Consider the following 17782-nt stretch of genomic DNA (forward strand, 5'->3'; position numbering starts at 1 on the left):
GAGCTGAACAGGATGGAATACCAGGTATGTACCAGGCACAGAGGAATCCTCGGAAGCAAAGTCAGGGAAGAACCGAAAAGGAGCCAGGAAACAGGCCCCCTATCAGATGGCCAGAGTTGGTTCCGGGAGGAGCTAGAATGGATGGGTGGGGCTGGGGTTGGCGCCACATAAGTGTGAGCGCACCCTCATGCAGTGTGTCCTTCTGACACCAGATGAACAAAAGAGGTGCGCGAACACCTGCAGGGCTCCTGTTGGGGAACGAGGGTGCAGACGCAGTAGGCTGGGGTTGCTTCCTTAGAAAGAGGCTGACTGCAACCGGTTCCCGAGCCTGGTGAAGGCCCAGGAGCACCGAGTTGTATCTGATGGATGTGTGGCCTCCATTCATCTCAAGCCTCTTCAGGAAGCGTGTTTCATCCTGGACACTTTTCTCTGTCCTCAGGACGGGGCCTTCTCTTAAATATCACACCCTGACAATGGGCTGAGCACGGGCGACCGCCCTTCCTTGCCCTATCATTAGGAGGACTTACTGGCGCTTTGCAAGAATGCCTTTGCATGCTCAACACTTTCTAAGCCACATACACACTTTTCCATTCGAAAGCAAAACGAGGGCTCTCTACGCCCAGCTGTACGGGGTTTGCCGCACAAAGGCTGAGGTGCACCTCCTCCACGAGAAAGTCCAACTCTGGCGGGAGGGGCACCCCTCTCCCTGGCTCCCCAGTCCTGGAAAGATGAGAGCTAATTTAATTAGGACCAGCAGGGAGTCAGGAAGGCTGGTTACTTCCACATCAGTATTTAAAGGGACCTCTAGGAGGCTGCCCTTGCAGCATAATCGCTCCCCTGAGTTTCTCCCTTGGTTCCCAGCCTGACCTTTCTCTGTTCTAAAGGGCCTTCAGGAGAAATGGATTTTGACAGCTCAGAAACAGCATGCAATTATTTATAGCAAATTCAGGATTGATGGGGTTCCATCAATCTTTATTTTCTAGTTTTTCAGATTAACCTTGGCCCACGCTCAATAGCAGCTTATGGAAACAAAGACTGATGCTTCCTTGTCCATCCGGCTTCAAGCCACAGCATCCTCTCTCCTAACAAGGGGCCCAGGTGATCTCATTTCTTTCTGGAAGGCTTTTTAAAAATGCCTTATTTCTCCTGCCCCAAATGGTAATTCCCTTTATTGAAGCTGAATGGGGATTGGGGACTTCAGAATCACTGGCCTCATAAGGGGTTTATGGGGCAAGGAATGCCCCCAAGGGTGATCAAATCTTAGTTCAAAAGAAAACTCAAAATCTACTTTACCTGCTCTTCATCCACCCAAATCCTACCGTCTCCTCCTAAGGCACCGTGCATAGCCACCTGCTCTGCAAAGCCGTCCCTCACTATTTCTGAATTCCTACGTTTGGTATCTTTACCGTATTAGGAAATATTCATAGCTAGATACTTGTAGAATGATTGATTTTACCCTTTTTTTTTTTAAGATTTTATTTATTTGACAGAGATAGACCGAGTGAGAGAGGGAACACAAGCAGGGGGAGTGGGAGTGAGAAGCAGGCTTCCTGCTGAGCAGGGAGCCCAATGCAGGGCTCGATCCCAGGACCCCGAGATCATGACCTGAGCCGAAGGCAGCCGCTTAACAACTGAGCCACCCAGGCGCCCCAATTTTATTCATATTTTAAACCCTGTATCTCCAACCAGACTGCAAGTACCTTGACCAGATAACTGTCTTCTCTTCTTTGAAACTTCTTTAATAACTACATTACCTTGTCATAGTAAATGCTCAATAAATCCTGAAGTATAGCACAGACAACTGTCTGTAGCTACCACTGGCCCACTCGGGGGGCGGGGGGGGGGGGGGGGGGAGGCCAAGGATGGATCTTCACTGCTCCCGTGAGACCCTCAGGCAAGCCAACAGAAGCTAAAGCCATATTGAGAATGAGTTTCAAAACCAAAGCTGGGACCTTGGGGATCATCGGATCACTGATATTCAAACTTCTGAGCAGCAGGATGTTTTTTTCAAATTAATTTTACGTCAAATCCCAAGATGTAAAACAGATTAGAATAATTGAAAATTTTATAAATTGGATGTATAAAAGGTACTTATAACTCAACCACTATTAGAGCAGAGAAGCTATTTTGATGTACAAACAGTATGAAACCAGGAATTATGGATGACATTTCTAGTCTAAGATCAATGTCAGCATCTAATTTGTTTCTTTTGGTCTTGGTTGTACAGTACAGAGATAATCTCAATTGACACAGATAAGTAGGCGCCTATGGCAACCATTTTTAAACATCTCAGGACCCAAGTCAATTAAATAGATGTGGCAGGTAAAGCTTAGTTGCACAAAATCAACTTATTCTGGCAGCACAAATTAATTAATGCATAATTAATGCATACATAGTCACCCGTGTGATAGGGTTTGCTACAGAACACTATCGGGTTTATATTTTACCGCAGTTTTTAAAACATTTATATACAACTATATATACATATTTATTATGCATGTTAAATTTATATTTATATATTAATACACTATATATGCACATGTGTACCATATGTATTAAATTATGTATGTATATATTATATACATGTACATTACACCTCAAAATGTTAAACACAGAATTACCCCACATGACTGGCAATTCCATTCTTAGATATAACCCAAGAGAAACAAAAGCATACCTACATAAAAATTTGCACAAGAATGTTCAAAACAGCATGATTCACAACAGCCAAGATGTGAAAACAACCCCAATGTCCAACAACTTGAGTGAACAAGATACAATACAATTTGTCCATAAAAAGAGTAAACTATGGACACATGCTACAAAATGGATGAACCTTGAAAACATGACGCTAGGTGAAAGAAGCCAGTCACAAAAGACCCCATATTGTGGGATTCCAAATATATGAACTGCCCAGAACAGGCAAATCCCTAGAGACAGACCATGTGCTTTAGTGGTTGTCCAAGTGCTGGGCGTAAGACGTGGGGGGAATAGGGAATGACTGCCAATGGCCACAGGGTTTCTTTTTAGGGTGATGAAAATGTTTGAAAATTACATAGTGGTGATGGTTGTACAACTTTGTGAGTATACTAAACCCACTGAATAGTACACTTTAAATGGATGGTGGTGTGAACTGTATCTCAATCAAGCTGTTAAAATACTTACATATGATATATAAATGCTAAAATATCTATGCCATATACATATATAAATGCATATTGAGGAAAAACACATAGTGAAAAATAGATCAACTGTGGAATTGTGAAAGTTCTTGCTGAGCTCCTCAGAGCTCTAGATAACACAATTTTGAAGACTATGGCTCTGGTTCAATTTCCCTCGACCAGAGCTACGGAGACTGAGAGGCTGCCCGACCTGCCCAGGCCAGAGCCAGATGGTAGGAGAGCAAGGCTAGGGTGCAGACTACCTCACAGCAGAGGGGCTTCCTTTCCTTTTTCATGGGGGTTGAACTGGTCCTTTTGGGTTTGTTTCCAGCCCTCCGCAGCAGGCAGTGTGGGGGAAGGGAAGGTGGACCTGGGCAAACCCTGGAAAGGCAAAGCCCTGGAAAGACCCTGGAAACCCTGGAAAGACAAAGCCCAACACCTGCGGAGTGCCCACACAGCCACCTTTTCTCCCCGTGGGGCAAACAGGCAACCTCCTTGATGCACACATCAAAGTGTTTATTTGGAGCTCTGAGACTTCAATTTCCATAACTTCTCATTTCCCTAGCCTCTAGTGGAAGCCAAGCAGGCAAAGGACTCCCTTTGTATTAAAGGCTGATCCTGTTTTCTAAGAGAGAACCCGAGAGCAACTTCAGGCATCCAAGAAGCAAGATGGAAGACAATACCCCCTCTGAGGTGCTTCTGTGCTCCTGTCAGCGTCTGGGGAGGTAGTTTAATTTTTTAACAGCTCTTTCGGAGCCCTTTGAAAATATATTATTAGCGCATCTGCCTCACCGTATACATAATTAGCAACCAGAGTTCTAATTACCAGGCTGTTCAGGAAAGGTTTCCAAAGTGTATTTGAGGCATAAGAACCGTGCCTAAAACCACATGAATATTCACTTAGATGTAATGTGGATTCAACTGTTTATTGGATTCTTTACAAAAGCCTATCCCAGAGGTCTGAATGGCCCCTTTATGCCAGGGCTTCTGTATGATACCACATGGTTATTGTGGAAAATAATATTCCTAACAACCTGGAAGGTGGCGGGGGGGGGGGGGGGGGGGGGAAAATGGTTTTCAACCAATGTTTTCCGAAAGTAATGGACTAAAATAAATGCAATCAGCCGCCATTTTATTTCCCTAAGGATTTTTTTTTTTTACGGTTTTTTTTTTTTTTAAGATTTTACTTATTTATATGAGAGAGAAAGAACGAGCATGAGCAGGGGGAGGAAGAAGCAGACTCCCCGCTGAGCCCAACACGGGACTCGATCCCAGGACCCTGAGATCACGACCTGAGCCAAAGCCAGGCGCTTAACCCATTGAGCCACCCAGGCGCCCTTTCCCTAAGGATGTTCAATGGTGTCACTCTTTAGCACAGGATCCTTAGACTGGGATGCCTGACTTCCCAGGGGTTCTGTGCACTTTTAAAACCAGATGCAAAGTGTGTATGTATGTATGTACATATGTCCACTTCCCCCTCTTTTCTAAAAGAGAGTCTATAAGATCCCAAGAAAAGATTAGAAACCACTGTTACCAAGCAGAGGATGGTGCTAACGGGGTAGCAGAGGTAACAGGCAGAGTTCCAGATTCAGCTATCACTATTATGTGACTCTAAGCAATATTCTAATAACAGTATCATCGTTATTACTGTCACAACAATATACACACAAGTACTCACGGTCCTGGGCGTCAGGGATACAAAGAAGAGTGAAGAAACGCTGACTCGGCCCCTGTTCTGCGTGACTCATGACCTTGTATGGAGACAGGGCAAACATAGCTCTAAAACGTCAAGACTTTGGGACGCCTGGGTGGCGGAGTTGGTTAAGGGTCCGACTCTTGATTTCAGCTCAGATCATGATCTCAGGGTTGTGAGATCGAGCCCCACATCAGGCTCCGTGCTGGGCATGGAGCCTGTTTAAGATTCTCTCTCTCCCGCTCCCTCTGCAGCCCACCCCAAGCTCACACTCTCTTTCTCAAATAAATAAAATCTTAAAAACAAACAACCTTCAAGACTTTAGTCGGGGGGCGCCTGGGTGGCTCAGTTGTTAAACGGCTGCCTTCAGCTCAGGTCATGATCCTGGGGTCCTGGGATCGAGCCCCGCCATCGGGCTCCCTGCTCCGCGGGAAGCCTGCTTCTCCCTCTCCCACTCTCCCTGCTTGTGTTCCTGCTCTCGCTATCTCTCTCTCTCTGTCAAATAAATAAATAAAATCTTTAAAAAAAAAAAAAGACTTTAGTCGGATTCTCATGGGCCAGAGCTTGGGATGCAGATGGGGGCCAGGCCCAGGGAGTTGGGATTCCAGGGGGTGGCAGCAATCTGGGGAGAAACTGAGGGATGACAGTCAAAGCAACACCAGACTAGAAGTGAGAGCCCTCTTTGAGAACGGAGTAGATTCCTAAAAATCGCAAGGAAAAATAATAACACTTTGATCTGTCAAAAGTCAAATAGTAACAAAACAGAAAGACGTTGTAAAGCTTTACAAAGAAATAGAGGCCTAAGTAAAGGTACGCAGGGCTGACAAGAAGAGGATATATACCATGGGAAGGCTCAATGCACAGGAACCTTCCCCTCGCCACGTGGGACAAAGCTCACCAGAATGATACACTATGTGTGCATTCAGCCATTCATCCATCACGCATTACGCACCCGTGACGAGCTGCTGGGGAAGCAAGGATGAAAAGAGCATGATGCCTGCCTCCAAGAACAATCTGGTGGGGAGACCCATTAAGGGAGAATTACAAAAGTGGAGTGCACCAATAGGTGTGTTCGAGGTGGGAGCAAGGAGGAGGGAGGCCCCCAGCTCAGGCCAGGTGGGGCCAAGGAGGAGCAAACCAGGGAAGGCCTCCTGGGCGTCAGCACTGGGAGGGACCCAGGAGATCACTAATCCAGGGGAGGGGACCTCGCACCACCCAGCTGCCCAGGTCACGTGCTAGCAAAGCCCACCAGCCTCCAATCACGTACGACACTATCCGGTCTTCCCTGAAGGGAAGAGCAAACCCTCACCTTCTTTGCAGCCAACACATATGAACAAAGGTTTTAACCTTTCCAATACAAAACACCCCTCCAATTTGTCCTTGCTCCCTGCTCAGTCTGAGACATTCTGTTCCTGGATTCTGACACGTGTCCTTTGAAATTGAAGCTTGTCAAGCATCAGGACAGGTGAGGCTCGCTCTGAGGCTGGTCTGTGCCTATTAAATTGGCTCTAAGATTTAATGCCTTATAATCATCAACAGCCCATTTTCCCAGGTTCATAAAAAACCCAGCAGCCTGGCTTTGGCTTTTGCATTTAGACTAATAAAAAGCACGGGGGCATCAAGGGACCCAAAGCCCATCAACATGGTGCCTGAGAAGCCTTGGGTGTGTGGTCTTGGAACCCAGAACACTGAGCATAAAGCTCGGAAGCATCCCTGCCACCCAACCTTCGAGACGCCCAGAGCGAAGGTGTGGGAGAAAGGGGACAGTCATCCTGTGTGTGCTCAGACATTCCTTCCAACAGCACTGAGGCTCTCAGGAGGAACATCACACCAGATCAAAAAGTCGGCAGGCCCTGGTTACACATTTATATTTCATTTTGTGAACATTCTGTACTAAGCACTCTGCTAAAGGCTTTATTTTTTTTTAAAGATTTTATTTATTTGAGAGTGCACACGAGCAGGGGGAGCAGCAGAGGCAGAGGGAGAAGCAGACCCCCCGCTGAGCAAGGAGCTCGATGCGGGATCGATCCAGGACCCTGGGATCATGACCTGAGCCGAAGGCAGACGCTTAACTGACTGAGTCACCCAGGCGACCTTCTGCTGAAGGCTTTACAGGTATCTTTGTGTTTACTTCTCACAACACCCCTGTAAGGTAGGTCCTACTGACTTCCATTTTATAGATGGAGAAACTGAGGTCCCAACATGGTGCTTAACTTGCCCAAGGACACAGAGCCAGGAGGTGGTAGGTAAGGAATGGGGCAATGTTTGTGTCTGAGGTGGCACTTTGTAAAGGGAGATTCATTCTTGCGTCTCGCCTTTTCCAGAACTACAGCGCACAACAAGTGTCTCTTACAGAAGAAGGAATGGGGCTGTCTTCCAGAGGGGAACTGGGAAGGACAGAGGGCTGCTCAGTGATCCCTCCCTCCCGCAGGACTAGCTGACCCACTCAGGGCCACCGCCAAGCCTGGGAAGGAGCCACGTACTCTGAGGCCCCCTGTGACCCCAAGGCGGCTGGCTCCAATAAGGGGAAAACCAACGGGATTTCGAAGGAGTCTCTGGAGAGCCTCTGCAGGCCACACACCACTTCAAGCCCCCTCACTACCTATGGGAGCAACACATCTGTCTCACAGTCCTTGCAAATTCTGATGAGTTCTCCTGAAGTTTGTTTCAAAACAAGTGAAGCTTTTTCTGTCTCTGCTACCTTTGAAAGGAAGCTCTTCTAGCTTCAAACAACTTCAAAGTTTATTTTCCAATGAGAGCTATTTTGCCAAAAAAATAAAGTTCTACCCAACTGGGGAGGGATGATGTTTTTAAAAAATTAACTCCGGGGACGCCTGGGTGGCTCAGCTGGTTAAGCGTCTGCCTTTGGCTCTGGTCATGATCCCAGAGTCCTGGGATGGAGCCCCACATCGGGCTCCTTGCTCAGCGGGGAGCCTGCTTCTCCCTCTCCCACCCCCTCTTCTTGTGCTCGCTCTCTTAAAAAAAATTTTTTTTTAATAATAAAAAATTAACTTTGGAGCACAGAGCAGTTTTTTTGTTCATTGGAGGTCTTTCCTTTGCTTGGTGACTGCAGCTATTCACAGGGCAGCAGAAGCAGAGCGGCAGTCGGACAAGCGGTCTAAGACTTCGGCATCGGGGTAAAAGAACATGGCCCCAGGGGCGCCCGGGTGACTCAGTCAGTTGAGCATCCAACTCTCGGTTTCAGCTCACGTCATGATCTCGGAGTCAGGGGATCGAGCCCCGAGTCAGGCTCCTCGCTCAGCGCAGAGTCTGCTTGTCCCTCTCCTTGCCCCCTCTCACCTCTCTCTCTCATAAATAAAATCTTTAAAAAAGAAAGGAAGAGAAAATGGCCCGAGCCATGCAGACTGCCTACAAATCCACGGCTGGGAAAGCACCCTGCAAACAGCTGGCCACCAAAGCCCCCGGGAGAAGCACCCCCTCTACCGGCAGGGAAAAATCCCCACATCCACAGGCCTGGGACCATTGCGCTTCAGGAGGTCCGTGGTTACCAGAAATCCACCAAGCTTGAGCATCTGATCCAGAAGCTGCCTTTCCAGAGGTTGCCGAGGGAGATTACTCAGGATTTCAAAACCCATCTGAAGTTTTGGGGTGCCGCCATTACCTCACTTCTGGAGGCCAGTGAAGTGCATGCGGCTGGTGGGCTTCTTTGAAGATCCTAATCTAGGTTCCATCCAGGCCGAACATCACCATCACACCCAAAGACATCTAGTTGGCTCACTGGATATGGGGTGGGGGGAGCGTAAGTGAAGGCAGTTTTTATGGTGTTTTGTAGTAAATTCTGTAAAATATTTTGGTTTAATTTGCAACTTTTTTTTTGGTAAGAAACTGTTCATAGTATGTTGCATTTGTACTTGAGTCACTCCGTCTTTCCCTCAGGACGACTGTGAAAAGTGACTCCTCATAGGCCTCGGTGATGTGAGCACTATTGCTCAGGAGGAACCAAGTTGCTAAGATGCAGAAGGGACAAGTCTCATGATGCATGTTTCTGTATGTGAATGACTTGTTGGGTAGCTATTAAAGTACTAGAACTGATAAATGTGTACACAGTCCTTTTGCAATAAAACTAGTTATGACTTGATCCAAGGGTTTAACCATTAGGGCTGTTAAGTCTGACCATACATCACTGTGCTAGAATGTGCGCTTTTTCAAGGGTGAAGATAACAAGTCTTAACCACTGTGTAGCTTACAGTTTCCTTAAAAAAAAAAAAAAAAGTAAACCTGGTAGTGATAGAATACACTATGTACATTTATAATAGTTATTTTTATATATTGTAGCGTCAACATTTTTAAATTAAATGTTTTACATTAAAAAAAATTAACTTTGGGGTGCCTGGGTGGCTCAGTTGTTAAGCGTCTGCCTTCAGCTCGGGTCATGATCCCGGGGTCCTGGGATCGAGCCCCGCATCAGGCTCCCTGCTCGGCAGAGAGCCTGCTTCTCCCTCTCCCACTCCCCATGCTTGTGTTCCCTCTCTTACTGTCTCTCTCTGTCAAATAAAAATAATAATAATTTAAAAATTAAAAAAAAATTAACTTTGGAACCTTGGATTGGGCCACACGGCAAGCTTTGCTCTTGAACTCTAAGGCTCCATTAACAGAATAATTGTGTTTTCCTCACAGACTAGGCAGGTTCTTTGTAAAAGGTCTGACATGACAGGCTTAATGTATTTAACCATAGGACCAGGTCTTTAGGTGACTGGGGCCCAGTGGAGACCCTGCATCATGGGGACCTGTGGGGGGACCCCTCCAGCACAGATGGGCACGTGCAAACATCTGACTGCTCTTCTGCCCCATGGAGGGCCTTGTCCTCGTCCTCATCATGGGAGGCAGTGTGGAAGGGGAGCTCCTCCTGAGGAAAGAAGCGGAGGGGCCAGGGACTCCTCTTGCAGGCTCAACAGTCAGCCCTGGCCTGGAGCTCTATGCCTTGCTTGCTTTTCTTCTTTCTTTTTAAAGATGTATTTTTTTTTTAATTTGAGAGAGAGCATGCAAGCTAGTGGGGGGAGGGGCAGAGGGAGAGAGAGAGTCTCAAGAAGACTCTACGCTAAGCTGAGCATGGAGCCCGACACGGGGCTCGATCCCATGACCCTGGGATCATGACCGGAGCCGAAACCAAGAGTTGGCTGCCCAACCGACTGCGCCACCCAGGTGTCCCTATGCTTTGCTTTTTTCTGCCATTAAATTTTTTTTTTATTGTGATAAAATATGCATAACATAAAATTGCCATTTTAACCATTTTTAAGTGCACAATTTAGTGGCATTAAGTATATTCAAATTGTTGCACCACCATTAGCACCATCCATCTCTAGAAATTTTTCATCCCACACTGAAACTCTATGCTCTTATTAAACACGAACTTCCTAGTCTTCCTCCCCACAGGCAACCACCATCCTATTTTCTGTCTCTGTGATTTTGATTACTTTAGGTACTTCACGTAACTGGAATCATTCAACATTTGTACTATTGTGTCTGGCCTATTTCACTTAGCACGATGTCCTCAAAGTTCATCCGCGTTGTGCATGCATCAGAATTCCCTTCCTTTTTAAGGCTGAATAGTCGTATACACTGCTATTGGGCTGAGACATTCATCCGCTGATGGATATGTGGGCTGCTTCGGCTATTGTGAATAATGCTGCAGTGAACACGAGTGGGCTAATACCTGTTTGAGTTCCAAGCCTGTTTTGTTTTTGTTTTTGTTTTTTATCTTAAAAGGCAAACTAGTATCAGTCCCATCAGACACCTCAGGGGTTGCCCCTGGGTGACCCTGAGGGGCCTCAGGTGTGAAAGGGCAGAGGGAGTCCCAGGAGCTGCCACCATCTGTCTTGCCCACACAGCCACGGGTGTCACCCAGAGAGCTGCCAGCTCAGCTCTACGGTGTTTATGGGAAACGGCCCGTTGCTTCTAAGCGTGGGAAAGGAGGGAAGGGTACAAGCCCTTGCAGGCTCAGGTATCCTTCCATGCCCCCAGACACACCGTCCCCTCCAAGGAGGCAAAGCTGCCTGCTAAACTTCCCCAGGCCATACCTTGGGCTACAGGGGCTCTGGTTTGGAATGGCCCCTTCCCTCCTCCCTCTTGCCCCTCTCTGCAGAGCCTCTCCTTGCTCCCATGGCATCCTGAGCAGTGCTCAGTCATTGCAGCCCTGCACCGTCTAGTGGATGTTCTTGTCTGGCTCTCCTAAGTGATTCACAGGTCCCTAAGTCCAGGACTAACACACCTTAGGTGCACAATAACTACCTGTTAAATGACTGAACCAAAATAATCAGCACCTCAAAACCCCCCAATTAGCACCAAATTAACACTACCCAAATTACGACCAACAGAATCTAACCAATATGATTTCCATACGGATGGCACCTTGCTAGCCTTTTAAGGGCTAGTATTTTGAAAGAGCTAATAAAACTGCAAAAAGGGAGGCATCTGGTAAATAAAACAGACCCTGGATCTCCAGACAGCTTTTGAAAAAACTGGCCTGAGGATTCACAGTGAGGGTGTTGGGGGGACAGTCCCAGGTGCACACAGGTTTCCAGCCATGTGCGAGGAAACATCCCCGAGTCTCCCAAAGAAGTCTGGAAAGTTTTCATTTTTTTTTTTTAAGTAAAAAAAAAAAAAAATAGATGGAATTGAAATTACCATTAAGCAAACATACAAATATTAAAAGCATACTCCCAGGAGATTTGGGAAAATAATTTCCGCTGATAGTGATCTCGAGATTAGTTTTATGGAGTGACTCGAGCCACCAGGCAGTGAATGAGCGCTCTGGTTTCTATTTCCAGCTTCCCCTGTCCTGGTTAAGTCATTTGGAGCTAACTTCTCCTTTTTTTTTCTACTGTAAAATGAGGGGAATGCCATCCTTCCTCCTCCATTAAAATCTTCAGCAGAGAACTCATGCTCAACACAGAACCCGCGGGACACCCGACTCTGGAGGAGGCGCGGGGAGAGAACCCACTCCGTCTCCGAGAACGGAGTGCTACGCGGGCAGCAACAGTCCCATGCAGGGTATGGTTTCGTGGCAAGGGAGGGCGTTCACAATGTCTTAGTGATAAAAGGAAACTTACAGAAAAGCATGTGCAGTTTGGGCTCTAGTATTTAAAAAGAGAAAATATATTTTATATGTGTATATATATATATACTGTAACAGATGATAAGTGGTCCATGTGTGCGTGTGTCCTACACCAAAACATTACCTGGTCATCTCCGGGTGGTGGGTTTATGGGTAGTTTGAATTTCTGCTTCTTCTAAATGTCTCACACAGGTATTCCTTTTTCTTACCAGAAAAAAAAAAAGCAAAAAAAACATACATTTGGGAAATGAGGTATCCATGTTATTTAGAAAGATATAAATATGTACTGTTACGGTATTCTGGGTAGGAAGAAAGTATCAATCGGCGCCATTACTGAAAAAAATAGGGGGAATGGGCAAGAAATAAAAGGTTGATAAGACAGCCCATTAGGATTAATTTCTTAGCCAGTTGCTTGCACACACATGAAAAAAAATCCCTAGAATTGCTTCTTTCCAGTAGACAGGAAATCAGTCATTTCCCTCGAAATGTGAACTTTCAGGCACCAAGTTTGACGAGGCATCATTGCATTCAAACTAACCTTCCCCTTCCCTTTGTAAATCACCCCTTATGAGAGATTGCCTCTAGATGGGTGGGGGAAAAACAAAGCAAAATCCTGAGTGTGATTTTTTTTTTTTAAGATTTTATTTATTTATTTGACAGAGAGAGGCACAGCGAGAGAGGGAACACAAGCAGGGGGAGTGAGAGAGGGAGAAGCAAGCTTCCCGCTGAGCAGGGAGCCCGACGCGGGGCTCCATCCCAGGACCCTGGGATCATGACGTGAACTGAAGACAGATGCTTAACGACTGAGCCACCCAGGCGCCCCTTGAGTGTGATTTATAAACATTCATAGCAGTATTCACAAAAGCCGAAAAGTAGAAACAACGGGAATGTCCGTCAACGTATGAATAGATAAGCAAAATGTGGAAAATATACACAATGGAATATTATTCAGCCTTAAAAAGGAAGGGGATTCTAACACATGCACAACATGGATGGGCTTTATGCTGAATGAAATAAGCTAGTTATAGGGCGCCTGGGTGGCTCAGTCGTTAAGCGTCTGTCTTCAGCTCAGGTCGTGGTACCAGGGTCCTGGGATCAAGCCCCACGTCGGGCTCCCTGCTCCGCGGGAAGCCTGCTTCTCCCTCTCCCACTCCCCCTGCTTGTGTTCCCTCTCTCACTGTGTCTCTGTCAAATAAATAAATAAAATCTTAAAAAAAAAAAAAAAGAAAGAAGCCAGTTATAAACGGCAAATACTAGGGGTGCGTGGGTGGCTCAGTCAGGTAAGCAACCAACTCTTGATTTCCGCTCAGGTCATGATCTCAGGGTCATGAGGTCAAGCCCCGCTTGAGAGTCTCTCTTTCCCTCTCCCTCTGCCCCTCCACCCGCTCTTACTCTCTAGCTTAAGAAAAAAAAAAAAGGGAAATACTGTATGATTCCACTTATATGGGACACCTAGAACAGGCAAATTCAGAGATAGCAGAATCGCGGTTTTCCAGGGCTGGGGAGAGGGGGCAATGGGGAGTTATAATTTAATGGGTACAGAGTTAAGAGTCTTGCAAGATGAAAAGAGTTTTGGTGATTAACCACAAAACAATGTGAATGTACTCAATATCACTGACCTGTATGCTTACAAATGGCTAAGATGGTAAATTCGATGTTATACAAAGCTCAGGCATGTGGGTTTACACTCCCTGTTCAGTTCGGTTTACGGATGCAGGGAGCAATTTCTGATACACAGAAACCCAACTTTTCCCAACATCACACCTGTCTCCCAGCAGAGGCTGGTCTGTAGTTAAACCTAACACGGGAAAAGAATCTCATTCCCGCTTCTGCAACTGGCCACTCAGGGAGAGATGCTTAAAAAAATACAGCGGACAACACCCAGCCCACACGTGGCCCATGCACTGGCCGCGCTGCTGGCTGATGTGGGGCCCTGGGAGGTCAGCCAGCACATTCGCCCCAGGCCATCGTGATGATGACACTGGCCTGTGTCGACCTGGGGAGTGGGGGGCCTGGCCAACAACAACACAGTCACGGGCTAAAGGGAGACAGCCTCACCCCAGCTTGCAAGGTGAAATTAGGCGTTCATATCCGAAATCATCTTCATATTCAAACAGAGCTGAAAGAGCCACTAGTTGCTTCCAGAGAGTGGTGCTCCAGATGACAGAATGTCTGAAACAATTCCACTTCCTTATAACGCTGGTCCCTCCAAAGCAGTGCAATGAAAGGCCCCCCATCCTGCGTGGCCGCAGAGCCCCGAGGGCAGCATGGCATACCAGAGAAGAACCCAGACTCGGTAACCTGGCCATCTGGGCTCAAATGCCAGCTCTGTAACTTCTCAGCCCTGGGATCTTAGATGAGCTAACTAATCACTCTGACCTCTCTCTACACCTCCTCCCTGGGAAGTCCACCATCTCCCTTCGCCCTGAACACCTGCTGATGATGCCAAAATCTGTTTCCCCAACCCGCCTCCCTTTGGAGCCACAGGCCCCTGTGTGCCCATCTGCTTTCCTTAAACCTCCACGTGGCATTCTCAGGGCAGCTCGGACTTCATGCACCAAACTCAACTTCTTCCTCCTCTCCCATTAAACCAGTCCCCCTTGAGCTGCCCCGCCTCAGTTTCTGGTACCAAGAAACCAAGTCACAAACCCAGGACTCATCTTTGACTCCCCTCCCCAACACATCCACATTCAGCAGCAATGAGTACTGCCTAGTTTATTTCTGAAATAAACCTTGAACCCTGGTTCCCCAGCCTGATCATGGCTCGTCTCCCCATCTCCTGGGTAGCCAATGTGAACTAACTGGACCTGGTTGCTCTGGGCTTCAAACCAACTGAGTGTCTCCCACTGCACTAAGAAGAAACTACAAACCCTTTAAGGAAACCCATAAGGCACAAAAAGTCTAGCCCACCTCTTCCCCCGACCCTATTAATTCTCAGCCACACTGACCTTCTTGCATTTCTTCCCCCAAATGGGATCTTCCTAGCCACATGGCCTTGGAACATGTCATTCTTCCCTCTGCTGTCCTTAACTCTTTCCCACACACTCCTCCCGTACTGGTGGCTTCTCTTCCAGCTGTTGAAGATACCTCCTTCAAGGAGCCTTCCTTGACTCCACCCAGTGGAAGCTGTTCTCCCTCCTCCATTAATCTCTTCCACAGCCCACGTTCTCTTCTTTCAGGGCACTTATCACATCTTATACCCATATTTGTACTTACTTACTTACTTCTCTTAATTGTCTGCATCCTGTCCAGAGCTCTTAAGTTCCCTGAGGGTGAGAACCAATGACATTTTGTTCAATTCCTTATGCCCAGCCCCCAGCAAATATGCTTACTCAATAGACATTCCTGAAAAAATAAGCCTAAGGAAAACAAACGTCAGGTACATGCCTCCCTTATGCTGCCTAAGTGTTTGGAAAGACAGCGGGACATTAAGCAGCTGGCTATCTAAGTTAACAATATCTTGCTTTTTAAAAGAACGTTAACCCACCCAGCAATCGTTAGAGGTGATTATCTAGATGATAAAAATTTGCTTGCAAAGGATTTATCACAATTTTTTATTAGAGTCTTCCTGATACTTTACAAATGTGGTTCTTTTTTCACCTTAAATGAAAAAGAAAAAAGCAATTCACAAACATGTAAAGCATGATACCACTTAAAAAGTGAGTGCACACGTATGCAGGCACCAGCCCGCGCACAAGTCCTCAAACTGTGAGAGCAGAGTCTGTGTCCACGGCCTGTGCCTGCTCTACTCCCTGTCCCAGAGCTCAGACCCGACAAACAGGGCATGGGCAGTGAAGAAAGATGGAACCCCATCCTAGGAGTCACACCAAGGTGTTAGCAGTAACGGGATGACAGGTGATTTGACTCATGTTCTGTCACTCATTTTGAACGCTTCAATGATTTAGATCTAACTTTTCTAGAGGGCGCCTGGGTGGCTCAGTTGGTTAAGCAACTGCCTTCGGCTCAGGTCATGATCCTGGAGTCCCAGGATCGAGTCCCACATCGGGCTCCCTGGTCGGCAGGGAGTCTGCTTCTCCCTCTGACCCTCTCATGCTCTCTCTGTCTCATTCTCTCTCTCAAATAAATAAATAGATCTAACTTTTCTGACACACAGATTCCCAAAAAGCATCAGTAAAGTGTTTTATCAGAAAGTGCAAAGGCGAAATGTAACGGATAAAGTGAGAGTTGGTTTTGGGTTGTTTTTCTCCCATTTTTCAAAGCAAAATTTTTATCCCAGTCCACAGGCCAGCTGGTGTTTAGCAGGGCCTGCACTGGGATGGCTGGCCGGCCGGCTCAGATAGTAGAACAAGCAGCTCTTGATCTCAGGGTTGGGGGTTCCAGCCAGTGTAGAGATTACTTAAAAATAAAATCTTTAAAAAAATAAAAAGAAGAAGAAGAAGGGGCCTTCACTGACAAGGGAGTCTCAGGATGAAGACCTGACAGGACACAGGGCCCCTGCAAAGCATGTTTGGGGACCATCTGGGGGAATGCCTGGGAGCACCTCCTCCCCAACCCTGGGCCCTCTGCTGACTGCAGACAAGAGACGGGCAGAGGTCCCTCTAGAAAGGGCCGGCTGGACAGACGGGCCGCCAACCGCAGCACTCGGGACAGGGAACAGCAGGGTGGCGTCCCCTACATGCGCACCGTGTGCCTGGCCCCACGCCCGGGCTTGCAAAAGAAAACTGGAAGACAACTTTGCCTGTGTCTTCTCCCATGTCTCATTCAAGACTCTAGTAATCCATCACTAAAACCCCTATTTAAAAATCAACACATCTTGAGGGGAAGAATGAAGGGGGGGAAATCGGAGGGGGAGACGAACCATGAGAGATGATGGACTCTGAGAAACAAACTGAGGGTTCTAAAGGGGGAGGGGAGTGGGGGGATGGGTTAGCCTGGTGATGGGTATTAAAGAGGGCACGTACTGAATGGAGCACTGGGTGTTATACGCAAACAATGAATCATGGAACACTACATCAAAAACTAATGATGTAATGTATGGTGATTAACATAATAAAAAAAATCAACACATCTTTTTGGATTGGGAGAATTGCTCGGGAGATCTTCTCTTCTTCAGGCAATTTCAAGGGAGCCACAGATTAAGAATTACCTTACAATTCTCCAGAGACATGAAAGAGTCCTACCTGCCATGTGAGTATATTTTAACTTGGCAATGAGTTAAAAAAAAAAAAAGTTAAACCTTTGTCATTTTCTCTACCTAAGATCTTTCGACAAAATGAAAAAAAAAAAATCAAATTCTTTGGAGAAAAATATAAAGAACCTCTGTAACACAGCAGACTAATTTTAATCTCGCTAGGAGCAACAACCTTTTGTCTGTGCGTGTGTTTTAATTATTTATTTTTGAACTTAAACAGATGTCTTTTATAAACTCACACAGCCAGGATCATCTGACTGGAATCTATTCAGCAGTGTTATCTCACACCGTCGCCTCCAGGCTGAGTAAACACAGACTCTGAAGAAAGAATCACTTGTTCACTGATAAAAAAGTGTGTACAGTAGAAGAAACTATTCTAGGGTAAAAGGTCTACTTAAAATGTGTCACAAAACACTTGCTTATAGGAAAGGTGCCCTTTTCTCTTAATAGGAGTTTTCAAACAAGAGAACTCTATATTATAGTATGAGCTTATATCATGAATGCAGGCAGGTGAGGCAAAGCAAAGTTCACTATTAGGTAGGAGGACGAATAGGACTTCAGGTCTGCAATTTTTGTAAGCAAGTAACAGAAAGCCCCCCCACCCAGGGCTGCAAAGTTCCAAACCCTATTTCCAGAGAGCAAACAGGAATCTCCTGCGTTGCTCTCATAGTCCAGGGTCCTATGCCCTTGCTCCTAACGGA

The 17782-nt window shown here is 46.5% G+C and overlaps 1 protein-coding gene across 2 annotated transcripts in view; it reads right to left on the minus strand.

Moving 5' to 3' along the window:
• Positions 1–17782, minus strand: part of CABLES1 (Cdk5 and Abl enzyme substrate 1) — a 113479-nt gene that overhangs the window by 75178 nt on the left and 20519 nt on the right. The window contains exon 1 of one of the 2 annotated variants that reach the window (XM_032421378.1): positions 4840–4996. The exons of the other annotated variant lie outside the window; for it this stretch is intronic. The gene's annotated coding sequence lies outside the window, so the exon portion shown is untranslated. Of the gene's footprint in view, positions 1–4839; positions 4997–17782 lie in introns of those variants that run through there. 2 annotated transcript variants of the gene reach the window in all.

The sequence above is a fragment of the Phoca vitulina genome, unplaced genomic scaffold, assembly GCF_004348235.1.
Source record: "Phoca vitulina isolate PV1807 unplaced genomic scaffold, GSC_HSeal_1.0 scaffold24, whole genome shotgun sequence".
Lineage (NCBI taxonomy): Eukaryota > Metazoa > Chordata > Mammalia > Carnivora > Phocidae > Phoca > Phoca vitulina.